The following is a 13,406-nucleotide window of genomic DNA, read 5'->3' on the forward strand; positions in this document are numbered from 1 at the left end:
GGATAAGTGATAACATGTCTAGGGGTGGAGTACTCCTTTAACTAAAGTCAAGGAAAGGTCAGAGTGGACACATCTGTAGTCAGTGCTGATGAACAGGTCCAGCCAGAAGATACAACACCAAGAAGGTCATGGGATAATGGAAATGACAGGATCGATAGACATGCTAATGATATGCAAATAAAAAAAATGGAAAGAAAATATTTAAAAACATCTCAATTTATTCAGTATCAAGTATGAGCACCTTGTACAGAAATATACACACTTTCAGGCCTTAGTATGCTATCCATGAGGTTATTAATGGTTGCCTAAAGAATGTTCTGCCACGCTGACTGACTTGGGCACGCAAAAAATCTGCTGATGGCAACTCCCTTTGCAATTGCCGAACAATGATGCCCCGGATATTCAAAATGTGAGAAAATTCTGGAGACACATTAGTCCATGGTGGCACTTTTGGAGCACACAGACTGTGCACAGTAGCACAAGCAGGATGCAGGGATGTGCACAGACATTTTGGGGGACAGGGGCTCAAGTAGAAAAAAAGAGCACTTCTAATAAAAAAAAAAAAATGTTCTAAAATTCCTTACATATGTTAATATAACACAATTCTTGAGGTAAGAATCAGTAAGGCTCAGTTTCTACTTTTTTTTGGAAAAATGCCAACTCTGCTGCATGGCGTTTTTTCGGCCAAAAAACGCTACGGCCACATGTTAGCTGTAAATCATTGAGAAATTGCAACATTCTTTTTCCACTTGGTGTTTTTCAGTTTGGTGTTTTTTTTTTATCCTTTTGAGGGTTTTTTTCACTATTTTTTTTTTTGGGCGTTTTTCAGCTCATTGGATGTTTTGCAAAATCGCAGCATGTTGAGCCACTGGCGTTTTTTCCCCTGAAATCGTGGCGTTTTCCTCCCATATAAGTCTATGGGAGTAAAAAAAACGCCACGAAAAACGCCATGTGGATTTTAACTTTGGCGTTTTTTCAGGCGGTTTTTATTTCCTTTTGGACTTTAGCGATCCAAAAAAGTGATGGAGATACCTTCTTTAATAAAATTTTGTAGGGTAAGATTAATAAAAAAAAATAATAAAAAATATACTGTAGTTATGGAAAAAATTGTATTTAATGAAATTTATCTTTTTTTTATAACAAAATGTTTATACATTTTTAAACAGGGATCAATTTATGTGGGCAGGCAGGGCACTAAAAATATAGCCAACAATGATAAAAATGTAGTGTGTGTGTGTGTTTTTCACTTTTTATTCTTTATTTTTTAGGTGGTACTACTACTCCCAGCATGGAACACACACTGTTCCATGATGGGAGTAGTAGTACCTTTACTAATTGACAGATCGCCCCAGGTCTGTTGCGATCTTCCTGTATAATGTACAGATGCCACCAGCTGCTCTTCTACGGTCCCCTGCACTGCCGTGTATATACCAGATGGTTCCAGCCAATCACAACTCTGTGGGAAATATGAATATGTGTATATATACGTCAGTGCAGGGAACCATAGAAGAGCGGCCGCATCTATACATTATACAGGAGAATCACAGCGGGTGTCGGGAGTGACATCCACTGTGATCTTTCCTTAACTGCAGGTACTACAGCTCCCAACGTGAAGCAGAGCATGCTCCATGATGGGAGTAGTAGTACTACCTAAAAAATTTCAAAAAAGAGAGAAAAGAAAAAGTGAAACACACACTTTATTAAAAAAAATAATTTAAAATATTGCTATAAAAAATATAAAGTTTGTTAAATAAAAAAAAATTCCATCACTACAGCAGAAACGCCAGATGCAGGAAATTGCACTGGCATTTTTTCAGGCATTTTTTCTTGCCTAAGGGCAGATGCATTAAAAGGGCACTGGCTCAAGCTCCCTTTTGAGTCTAAGTGTGCACGTCCCTGCTTCTGGGACACTTTGGAGAAATGGAACTAGAGGGATCCACCAACCTTAATAGACTCCAACATACTGTTACGCCGAGCGCTCCGGGTCCCCGCTCCTCCCCGGAGCGCTCGCTACACTCTCGTTACTGCAGCGCCCCGGTCAGATCCACTGACCGGGTGCGCTGCGATACCGCCTCCAGCCGGGATGCGATTCGCGATGCGGGTGGCGCCCGCTCGCGATGCACACCCCGGCTCCCGTACCTGACTCGCTCTCCGTCGGTCCTGTCCCGGCGCGCGCGGCCCCGCTCCCTAGGGCGCGCGCGCGCCGGGTCTCTGCGATTTAAAGGGCCACTGCGCCGCTGATTGGCGCAGTGGTTCTAATTAGTGTGTTCACCTGTGCACTCCATATATATACCTCACTTCCCCTGCACTCCCTCGCCGGATCTTGTTGCCCTTGTGCCTAGTGAAAGCGTTCCCTTGTGTGTTCCTAGCCTGTGTTCCAGACCTCCTGCCGTTGCCCCGGACTACGATCCTTGCTGCCTGCCCCGACCTTCTGCTACGTCCGACCTTGCTTCTGTCTACTCCCTTGTACCGCGCCTATCTTCAGCAGTCAGAGAGGTTGAGCCGTTGCTAGTGGATACGACCTGGTCACTACCGCCGCAGCAAGACCATCCCGCTTTGCGGCGGGCTCTGGTGAATACCAGTAGTGACTTAGAACCGGTCCACTAGCACGGTCCACGCCAATCCCTCTCTGGCACAGAGGATTCACCTCCTGCCAGCCGGCATCATGACAGCTCTGGGACCGCAATGACCCCGTCACTGCCTCTGTACACTCCTTCTTCTCGGAAATTCGTAGTGTCTTTGAGGAACCTGCCCGAGCCTCCTCTGCTGAGACTGCCCTGCTGAACCTGGTCCAGGGTAATTCTTCCGTTGGCGAGTACGCCATACAATTCCGTACTCTTGCTTCTGAACTATCCTGGAATAATGAGGCCCTCTGCGCGACCTTTAAAAAAGGCCTATCCAGCAACATTAAAGATGTTCTGGCCGCACGAGAAATTCCTGCTAATCTACATGAACTCATTCATCTTGCCACTCGCATTGACATGCGTTTTTCCGAAAGGCGTCAGGAGCTCCGCCAGGATATGGACTTTGTTCGCACGAGGCGTTTTTTCTCCCCGGCTCCTCTCTCCTCTGGTCCTCTGCAATCCGTTCCTGTGCCTCCCGCCGTGGAGGCTATGCAAGTGTCCGGTCTCGCCTGACACCTCAAGAGAGGACACGACGCCGCATGGAGAATCTCTGCCTGTACTGTGCCGGTACCGAACACTTCCTGAAGGATTGTCCTATCCGTCCTCCCCGCCTGGAAAGACGCACGCAGACTCCGCACAAAAGTGAGACAGTCCTTGATGTCAACTCTGCTTCTCCACGTCTTACTGTGCCTGTGCGGATATCTGCATCTACCTTCTCCTTCTCTACTATGGCCTTCTTGGATTCCGGATCTGCAGGAAACTTTATTTTGGCCTCTCTCATCAACAGGTTCAACATCCCGGTAACCAGTCTCGCCAGGCCCCTCTACATCAATTGTGTTAACAATGAAAGATTGGACTGTACCATACGTTACCGCACGGAGCCCCTTCTAATGTGCATCGGACCTCATCAAGAAAAAATTTAGTTCTTGGTCCTCCCCAATTGCACTTCCGAAATTCTCCTTGGACTACCGTGGCTCCAACGCCATTCCCCAACCCTGGATTGGTCCACGGGGGAGATCAAGAGCTGGGGTATCTCTTTTTTCAAGGACTGCCTTAAACCGGTTCCCAGTACTCCCTGCCGTGACCCTGTGGTTCCCCCTGTAACCGGTCTCCCTAAGGCCTATATGGACTTTGCTGATGTGTTTTGCAAAAAACAAGCTGAGACTCTACCTCCTCACAGGCCTTATGACTGTCCTATTGACCTCCTCCCGGGCACTACTCCACCCCGGGGCAGAATTTATCCTTTGTCCGCCCCAGAGACTCTTGCTATGTCTGAGTACATCCAGGAAAATTTAAAAAAGGGGTTTATCCGCAAATCCTCCTCTCCTGCCGGAGCTGGATTTTTCTTTGTGTCCAAAAAAGATGGCTCCCTACGTCCTTGCATTGACTACCGCGGTCTTAATAAAATCACGGTAAAGAACCGCTACCCTCTACCTCTTATCTCTGAACTCTTTGATCGCCTCCAAGGTGCCCACATCTTTACCAAACTGGACTTAAGAGGTGCTTATAATCTCATCGGCATCAGGGAGGGGGATGAATGGAAAACGGCATTTAACACTAGAGATGGAAATTTTGAGTATCTGGTCATGCCCTTTGGCCTGTGCAACGCCCCTGCCGTCTTCCAAGACTTTGTTAATGAAATTTTTCGTGATCTCTTATATTCCTGTGTTGTTGTGTATCTGGACGATATTCTGATTTTTTCTGCCAACCTAGAAGAACACCGCCAGCATGTCCGCATGGTTCTTCAGAGACTTCGTGACAATCAACTTTATGCCAAAATGGAGAAATGTCTGTTTGAATGTCAATCTCTTCCTTTCCTAGGATACTTGGTCTCTGGCCAGGGACTACAAATGGATCCAGACAAACTCTCTGCCGTCTTAGATTGGCCACGCCCCTCCGGACTCCGTGCTATCCAACGTTTTTTGGGGTTCGCCAATTATTACAGACAATTTATTCCACATTTTTCCACCATTGTGGCTCCTATCGTGGCTTTAACCAAGAAGAATGCCAATCCTAAGTCCTGGCCTCCTCAAGCGGAAGACGCCTTTAAACGGCTCAAGTCGGCCTTTTCTTCTGCTCCCGTGCTCTCCAGACCTGACCCATCTAAACCCTTCCTATTGGAGGTTGATGCCTCCTCAGTAGGAGCTGGAGCGGTTCTTCTACAAAAAAAATTCTTCCGGGCATGCTGTTACCTGTGTTTTTTTTTTCTAGGACCTTCTCTCCGGCGGAGAGGAACTACTCCATCGGGGATCGAGAGCTACTGGCCATTAAATTAGCACTTGAGGAATGGAGGCATCTGCTGGAGGGATCTAAATTTCCAGTTATTATTTACACCGATCACAAGAATCTCTCCTATCTCCAGTCTGCCCAACGGCTGAATCCTCGCCAGGCCAGGTGGTCTCTGTTCTTTGCCCGGTTTAATTTTGAAATTCACTTTCGCCCTGCCGATAAGAACATCAGGGCCGATGCTCTCTCTCGTTCCTCGGATGCCTCGGAAGTAGAGCTCTCTCCGCAACACATCATTCCTCCTGACTGCCTGATCTCCACTTCTCCAGCCTCCATCAGGCAAACTCCTCCAGGGAAGACCTTCGTCTCTCCACGCCAACGCCTCGGAATCCTCAAATGGGGTCACTCCTCCCATCTCGCAGGCCATGCGGGCATCAAGAAATCCGTGCAACTCATCTCTCGTTTCTATTGGTGGCCGACTCTGGAGACGGATGTTGTTGATTTTGTGCGGGCCTGCACTGTCTGTGCCCGGGACAAGACTCCTCGCCAGAAGCCTGCTGGTCTCCTTCACCCTCTGCCTGTCCCCGAACAGCCTTGGTCTCTGATTGGTATGGACTTTATTACAGACTTACCCCCATCCCGTGGCAACACTGTTGTTTGGGTGGTCGTTGATCGATTTTCCAAGATGGCACATTTTATTCCTCTTCCTGGTCTTCCTTCAGCGCCTCAGTTGGCAAAACAATTTTTTTGTACACATTTTTCGTCTTCACGGGTTGCCCACGCAGATCGTCTCGGATAGAGGCGTCCAATTCGTGTCAAAATTCTGGAGGGCTCTCTGTAAACAACTCAAGATTAAATTAAACTTTTCTTCTGCTTATCATCCTCAATCCAATGGGCAAGTAGAAAGAATTAACCAGGTCCTGGGTGATTATTTACGGCATTTTGTTTCCTCCCGCCAGGATGACTGGGCAGATCTTCTACCATGGGCCGAATTCTCGTATAACTTCAGAGTCTCTGAATCTTCTTCCAAATCCCCATTTTTCGTGGTGTACGGCCGTCACCCTCTTCCCCCCCTCCCTACTCCCTTGCCCTCTGGTTTGCCCGCTGTGGATGAAATAACTCGTGATCTTTCCACCATATGGAAAGAGACCCAAAATTCTCTCTTAGAGGCTTCATCACGCATGAAGAAGTTTGCTGATAAGAAAAGAAGAGCTCCCCCCATTTTTTCTCCCGGAGACAAGGTATGGCTCTCCGCTAAATATGTCCGCTTCCGTGTTCCCAGCTACAAATTGGGACCACGCTATCTTGGTCCTTTCAAAGTTTTGTGCCAGATTAATCCTGTCTCTTACAAACTTCTTCTTCCTCCTTCTCTTCGTATTTCTAATGCCTTTCATGTCTCTCTTCTTAAACCACTCATCCTCAACCGTTTCTCTCCTAAACTTATTTCTCCCACTCCTGTCTCCGGTTCTTCGGACATCTTTCCTGTAAAGGAGATACTGGCCTCCAAAAAGGTCAGAGGGAAAACCTTTTTTCTGGTTGACTGGGAGGGCTGTGGTCCTGAAGAGAGATCCTTGGAACCTGAGGACAATATCCTAGATAAAAGTCTGGTCCTCAGGTTCTCAGGCTCAAAGAAGAGGGGGAGACCCAAGGGGGGGGGGGGTACTGTTACGCCGAGCGCTCCGGGTCCCCGCTCCTCCCCGGAGCGCTCGCTACACTCTCGTTACTGCAGCGCCCCGGTCAGATCCACTGACCGGGTGCGCTGCGATACCGCCTCCAGCCGGGATGCGATTCGCGATGCGGGTGGCGCCCGCTCGCGATGCGCACCCCGGCTCCCGTACCTGACTCGCTCTCCGTCGGTCCTGTCCCGGCGCGCGCGGCCCCGCTCCCTAGGGCGCGCGCGCGCCGGGTCTCTGCGATTTAAAGGGCCACTGCGCCGCTGATTGGCGCAGTGGTTCTAATTAGTGTGTTCACCTGTGCACTCCATATATATACCTCACTTCCCCTGCACTCCCTCGCCGGATCTTGTTGCCCTTGTGCCTAGTGAAAGCGTTCCCTTGTGTGTTCCTAGCCTGTGTTCCAGACCTCCTGCCGTTGCCCCTGACTACGATCCTTGCTGCCTGCCCCGACCTTCTGCTACGTCCGACCTTGCTTCTGTCTACTCCCTTGTACCGCGCCTATCTTCAGCAGTCAGAGAGGTTGAGCCGTTGCTAGTGGATACGACCTGGTCACTACCGCCGCAGCAAGACCATCCCGCTTTGCGGCGGGCTCTGGTGAATACCAGTAGTGACTTAGAACCGGTCCACTAGCACGGTCCACGCCAATCCCTCTCTGGCACAGAGGATCCACCTCCTGCCAGCCGGCATCGTGACACATACACCAACCACACTCCACGGAGGATCACAGGGCGCTGCCAATAGAGCAATCCACTAGGCTGACATGAAATGTATTTATTTAAAAACGCACTACGCATTACTAAACCGTTCCGGTTTCTTCTTCGTACCTGAAGAAGAAACCGGACCGGTTTCGTAAGGCATAGTACATTTTAAAATAAATACATTTCCTGTCAGCCTAGCGGATTGCTCTATTGGCAGCGCCCTGTGATCCTCTGTGGAGAGTAGTTGGTGTATGTTAGAGTCTATTATTCATGCCTCTGTAGCGTGTGGAGGAAAGTGTAGCAACCTTACATGAATGTGCCCTAATACGCGTTATGCTGGCATTTGCACAACCCTTTCAGTTGAGTTGAACCTCGGCTCACCTGATCATCTCATTTTATTTAATGGTATCACACAAGGGAGCGCTCCTTTGTTCTTTTTAGCTTACACCTATGTTAATGGCAGAGGTGGGATCGATGTGACGTCCCCTCGTGAATGCCTCATGGTGTTGCCCACATGGTCTCCAGACCAATTTTTGACAAAAGCAGGATTCATTGGTGAAGAACACAAACTTCCATTACAGCCTCCATTGTTGTCTTGCTCTACACCATAACCTTATGTCACATTGGTCCTACTCCTGGGATTATAGAATGGGGTGGTATAGAGTATGGTAAACAACCCTTCTAGACCTCCATCATCAAATATTGAGAACTTATACTAAGGATAGGCCATCAATCAATAAATCCTGAAAAACACATTTGTCAGCGTATTTTCACCATGACCAAGTCATTGATCCACTGTTTAGGGCATCTATGCAAGTAGGCAGGGAAAAGGGTTCTGTGATAAGCTCGGGGCACACTCTTCCCTGCCCTATGAGATGTTCTCATGATATACAGTAGTTGTGAGTGCAGCTGTACATGCTGCATCCATCTTCACTGACACATTTATTGGGCAGCACTTGTAGGTGTGTGAGCGGCAATGCATACTGTATGCATCACTGCGATAGCATTGCTACAGGCAGATACACTGTTGTCTCCAATAAAAGCACGTGTTCTTCTACAGAATCCAAAGGAGCACGGCAACATTTTTTGACAGATTTCTCCTAGATTTGATATGAAAAATATTTGTCAATTTTTTTTTCTTGCTGCTTTTAACTAAGGTTTTTTTTGTTATATTTTAAGTTGTCATGATACAGTGTAATTTGAAATATCAATGTTATTTCTTCCTACATTTTGTCCCTTTATTTGAAAAAAAAATCCAGTTTTAAGGACCCTATGCTAATTTGCCTTTAATGATTGTACCTCAAATGTGTTTAATCTATTTTCTCTCATCTGTGAATTTGTTTAACTAAGCAATTAAAATTTAACAATGAGTCACACTAGTGAAAAGTTGTTAATTTGATTTTTCGCTATTAGAGAAATGTACATGCACTGCGAAAAAATATTGCATATTAATATTCACAATTTTTGACAGTGTTCCAGGATGTAGATTCTAGTTCTGTCTTAATTAAGACCAAATTATATCCAGATATATTTTTCTTTCATTCTCCCTCTCATTTTATCATTTTGATTTGGATATTTTTTAGTTTTCCGTTGAAATGTACATGGTTGTGGATTTGTCAAAAAAAAACTAATGGGACCTACTTTTTGTGTTCGGACCTGGTAGGATATAATCTGATCCAAAAGGAAGAATGTCCCGCACTGGATATGCCTAAGAATCTTTGCTTTATTTCTGCTTTGGCAAGGAGTCACAATACAGAGCCGGAACGTCTGACGCGTTTCACGAAACGCGTCAGACGTTCCTGCTCTGTATTGTGACTCCTTGCCAAAGCTGAAATAAAGCAAAGATTCTTATGCATATCCAGTGCCGGACATTGTTCCTTTTGAAATCGTATTGTGAATCCGGGGCAGGACCGGTGGGTCCGATAGCACAGGTGTGCAATAGTGGTCATCAGTAAGTGAGCGGACAACACAGTTCTTTGTTCATGATATAATCTGATGGTAAAGGGAAATTATTGGTTATAAAGTAATAGGGATCTAGACTTCACTGCAGGGGATTACCTTACTACTACTACTACTATTACTACTGCTATTACTTTGTTTGGGAATGGTCCCAGTGGGTCAAAAGACAGAGACGAGTCCTTGTACTGGCTGACATTTTGGGCTGACAGCTTGCATTTGTGGTCAGTGGATGAAAAAACAGATTCCGGTGTGCAGGAGTGGCATACTACCCATAGAGACAGACCACACAACTGCTATGGGGCCGGTGAGACAGTAGGGATGGACTGCGGGTGTGCGGTTTGCCAATATAGGTTCCCACCTCCTGAACTGGTTGTCCATTATCCATGAATCACCAACTGCTTCTCTTTTAACAGGGGAGAAGCTATGCCGTAGAGCCCACTATGACACCAGACAGGATCCCCTGCCAGCCACTGGAATCAAAGTGCAGTGGGCGGCAACAGTATAGCCAGCACTCTGTACTCCACCCTTGGCACTGAAGATATTTTTCTGGTGTCCTCAGGCACAGGACACAGGTACCAGCATGTGGGGGGGGGGGGGGATACAGCTAAGCAGGTGTTGGAAGCTGCTGGAGAGGGAGGGGGTTAGACCACTAACATAAGGAGGGGTGAAAACACTCATGTGGGTCCTCCGGACAATGGGGGAGACTTCAGTGTCAGGTCCTTACAGGTGTAGCTGAGCTTGGTTTTAATAATGGAAGACCCAACATAAAAATGACAGTAGCAAAATGAGAAGTGTTGACGGCACAGTTTTCTGTTTCTGTGGCTCTATTGATGCATAGAGCCATGGTCATTGCACTACAGACTCTCAAGAGCGACCGATCATATGTGCTTCTAAAGTGCTGTAGTAGCCCCACCTACCTGTGTAGAATTTCAAACATCACATCCCAAAAGGTGTAAGTGGCATTGACCAGTGCTATGTTGGGTATAAAACCCAGGGGGGCACCCATAGAGGCAGACCACACAGCTGCTATGGGGCCTGTGAGACAGGGGAATGAACTGCAATTGTGTGGTCTGCTACTATGGGCCCCCCCTCTCCAGACCTGATAGTCCATGAGCCAGGTGGGGGGAATTAATGGGGCCATTACTATAACAGGAATTCAAGTTTTTGCTATGAGGCCCCAAGAATTCCATGCCCCTGGTGGGAAGCGCAGGTTTATATTAACGGGCCAAACTCGAACACAGTAGATTCATCAGACAAGGATGAGGTCAAGGAGACAAACCAGGGACAGACACTGTAACGGAATGTACTTATGGATATGAGTGCCAGGTATCTCTAGCTTTCCCATTGACAGTGCATGGAGCGCGTGCTAACTCCACCGCTGCATGCAAAGGAAAAGCCAAGGCCTCTTTTTTGATATCATGCAGTGGGACCTCACAATTAGACCCTTCTCTTCATCTTTTGCAACTTTTTAACACTAGTTTTCTGGTATAACCATTGAGCAATTCCCCCCTATGGGGTGTGGACATATGACAAATACCGGCAACTCATTAGATGCTTCGTGCACAACAGCTAAAGAGAATGTAGCAATAACTTAAAGGGGTACTACGCTGCTCAGCGTTTGGAACAAACTGTTCCGAACGCTGGAGCCGGCAGCTCGAGATGTCATAGCCCTGACCCCTCAATGCAAGTCTATGGGTGGGGGCGTGACAGCCGTCATGCCCCCTCCCATAGACTTGCATTGAGGGGGCAGGGCTATGACATCATGAGCTGCCGGCTTCAGCGTACGGAACAGTTTGTTCCAAACGCTGAGCAGCGGATTACCCCTTTAAGGACTCTCCAATGAATAATCACATTGAAAAGCTCAGTTAGATTTTGCAAATTAGCTTTCAATTAGGTATTTCACAAAGGAGAGAAAAATAGTGAGAGGGACGAGACTGATCCTGGAAGGGAGAATCATACCCTATAATATTATGCATTCGGCAAAACCTTATTTGGATAAAACATTATTAAAGATGACCACAGTCCTTGGAGGAGAAACGAAAGATACATGGCACTGCCAGTCAGATACTACTCCGTTAAAGGGGTAGTCCAGTGGTGAAAAACATATCCCCTATCCTAAGGATAGGGGATAAGTTTGAGATTGCGGGGGGTCCGACCGCTGGGGCCCCCTGCGATCTCTCTGTACGGGGGCTAGGCTCTCCGGCCAGATAGTGGGTGTCGACCCCCGCACGAAGCGGCGGCTGACACGCCCCCTCAATACATCTCTATGGCAGAGACGGAGATTGCCGAAAGCAGCGCTTCGGCTCTGCCATAGAGTTGTATTGAGGGGGTGTGTCGGCCACCGCTTCGTGCGGAGGTCAACACGCCACCTTCCCGCGGGCTGTCGGGGCTCCGTACAGGAGATCTCAGGGGGCCCCAGCGGACGGACCCCCCGTGATCTGCAACTTATCCCATATCCTTAGGATAGGGGATAAGTTGTTCACCACTGGGTCACCCCTGGACTATTCCTTTAAGTATCTAAAAAATTGCCAACCAGCACCCAGACAGTGTGATGTTCACATAGAAGATAAAGCAGTCTTCACTGCAAACAAGAAAGAATGAAGCCCTCATCACAGGTTGTCTTGAATTTTCTATCTTTATTCATGGTTGTACAGTAAAGACATCAGGAATTCTGAGACAGGGAAGCAAAAGCAAAAAAACATTGGGGAGCATACAGCAGGGCTACAGCTGTTTCAGGCCTTAAAACACTTCTATGCCCTAGGGGCCTGTAGAAGTGCTGTAAAGCGTGAAACAGCTGTAGCCCCAGTGTATACTCCCTACCTTCTAAATGCTCTCGCTCTCCTGTCTCAGTTTGTAATATTTGTCCCATACAACTGGGAATAAAGAAAGAAAATTTAAGACAACCTGTGGTGAGCGTCCATTCCTTCTTGTTTGCATTACTAGAGATGATTGAATCAGTTTGAAATAAAATAAATTCAGTCTGAGTTTCAGAGATATTCTGATTGGTTAGAATTCAAACTTGTTATCATTTACTTGAGTTCCTCTGGCTCCTATGCTCTTAGTGTCATGGAGGTTTATGTGATGTTGTACACATGGCGGCTTCCAGTGTATTGTACTGTACAGTGAAAGGGTCTTCAGACATTGAAAGGAGTCCCTGTTCCTTTATATATTGTACTTTGTATGTGCAATCACTGGCCAAGCAGGAAACCTTTCAAATCAGGTTCCATATTGGATTTTCAAAAAATAAAAACTTTTAAAATGTATTCATCTTTAGGCATTACATTTGATTGGGTTTTCTGACAACTAAAAATTAAATATTTCACACATTAGTGGGGGCCCGACCCTTGGCCATGTAAAGGGTCACGGCCATTCCACGCCTATGGTTAAATGCCCCACTTTCCCTTTTTTCTAGGCACAGTGCTGGAAGTTTAGTTGTAGACATAACTCACTGCAGATCGGCTTCAGTCAGGAAAAGATTGAGTTAAAGGGGTATTCCAGGAATTTTGGTTCTTTGAATGTGAGACAGGCAGCAAAGTTAGTGTAGTTACTAATATACTTAACTTACCTGTGTTTAGAATTTATTGGTCTTTCTTTTATTATCAGTTCATTTTTTGCAGCCTACAAAATGAGTGTTGCCTTGGATCTTTCCCAGCTTGCTGTGCGGCCCGAGACAATCCAATATGGAACCAGATTTCAAAAGTGTCCTGCTTGGCCAGTGATTACACATACAAAGTACAGTATATACAGGAACAGGGACTCCTTTCAATGTCAGAAGACCCTTCCACTGTACAGTACAACACACTGGAAGCTTCTATGTATACAGCATCACATAAACCTCCATGACACTAAGAGCATAGGAGCCAGAGGAACTAAAGTAAATGACAAAAAGTTTGAATTCTAACAAATCTGGACTTCTCTGAAACTCAGACTGAATATAATATTTGTGTGAAAGCGGCCTAAATGTTTTTCTTTTTTCGTTGTGTGGTATTAAACAAAAATTTTTTGTATGACCTGGAAAAAAATCTTAGAGCCTCCTAGTGGGAGTTCTAAGGAGAAGACCTGCTCCATGACATTCATATGTCTCTATAGACATACAGGGCCTACAGAGATGAATTGAGTTCATGAGACAATTTCAAGTGAACTCCTCAATAATGTCCTTTTGATTTTATAACTATAAAATACATAAATGAAAAAAGTGATAGAATATGGAAAAATAGCCTCCA

This window comes from Hyla sarda, chromosome 5 (genome assembly GCF_029499605.1).
Source record: "Hyla sarda isolate aHylSar1 chromosome 5, aHylSar1.hap1, whole genome shotgun sequence".
Classification (NCBI taxonomy): domain Eukaryota; kingdom Metazoa; phylum Chordata; class Amphibia; order Anura; family Hylidae; genus Hyla; species Hyla sarda.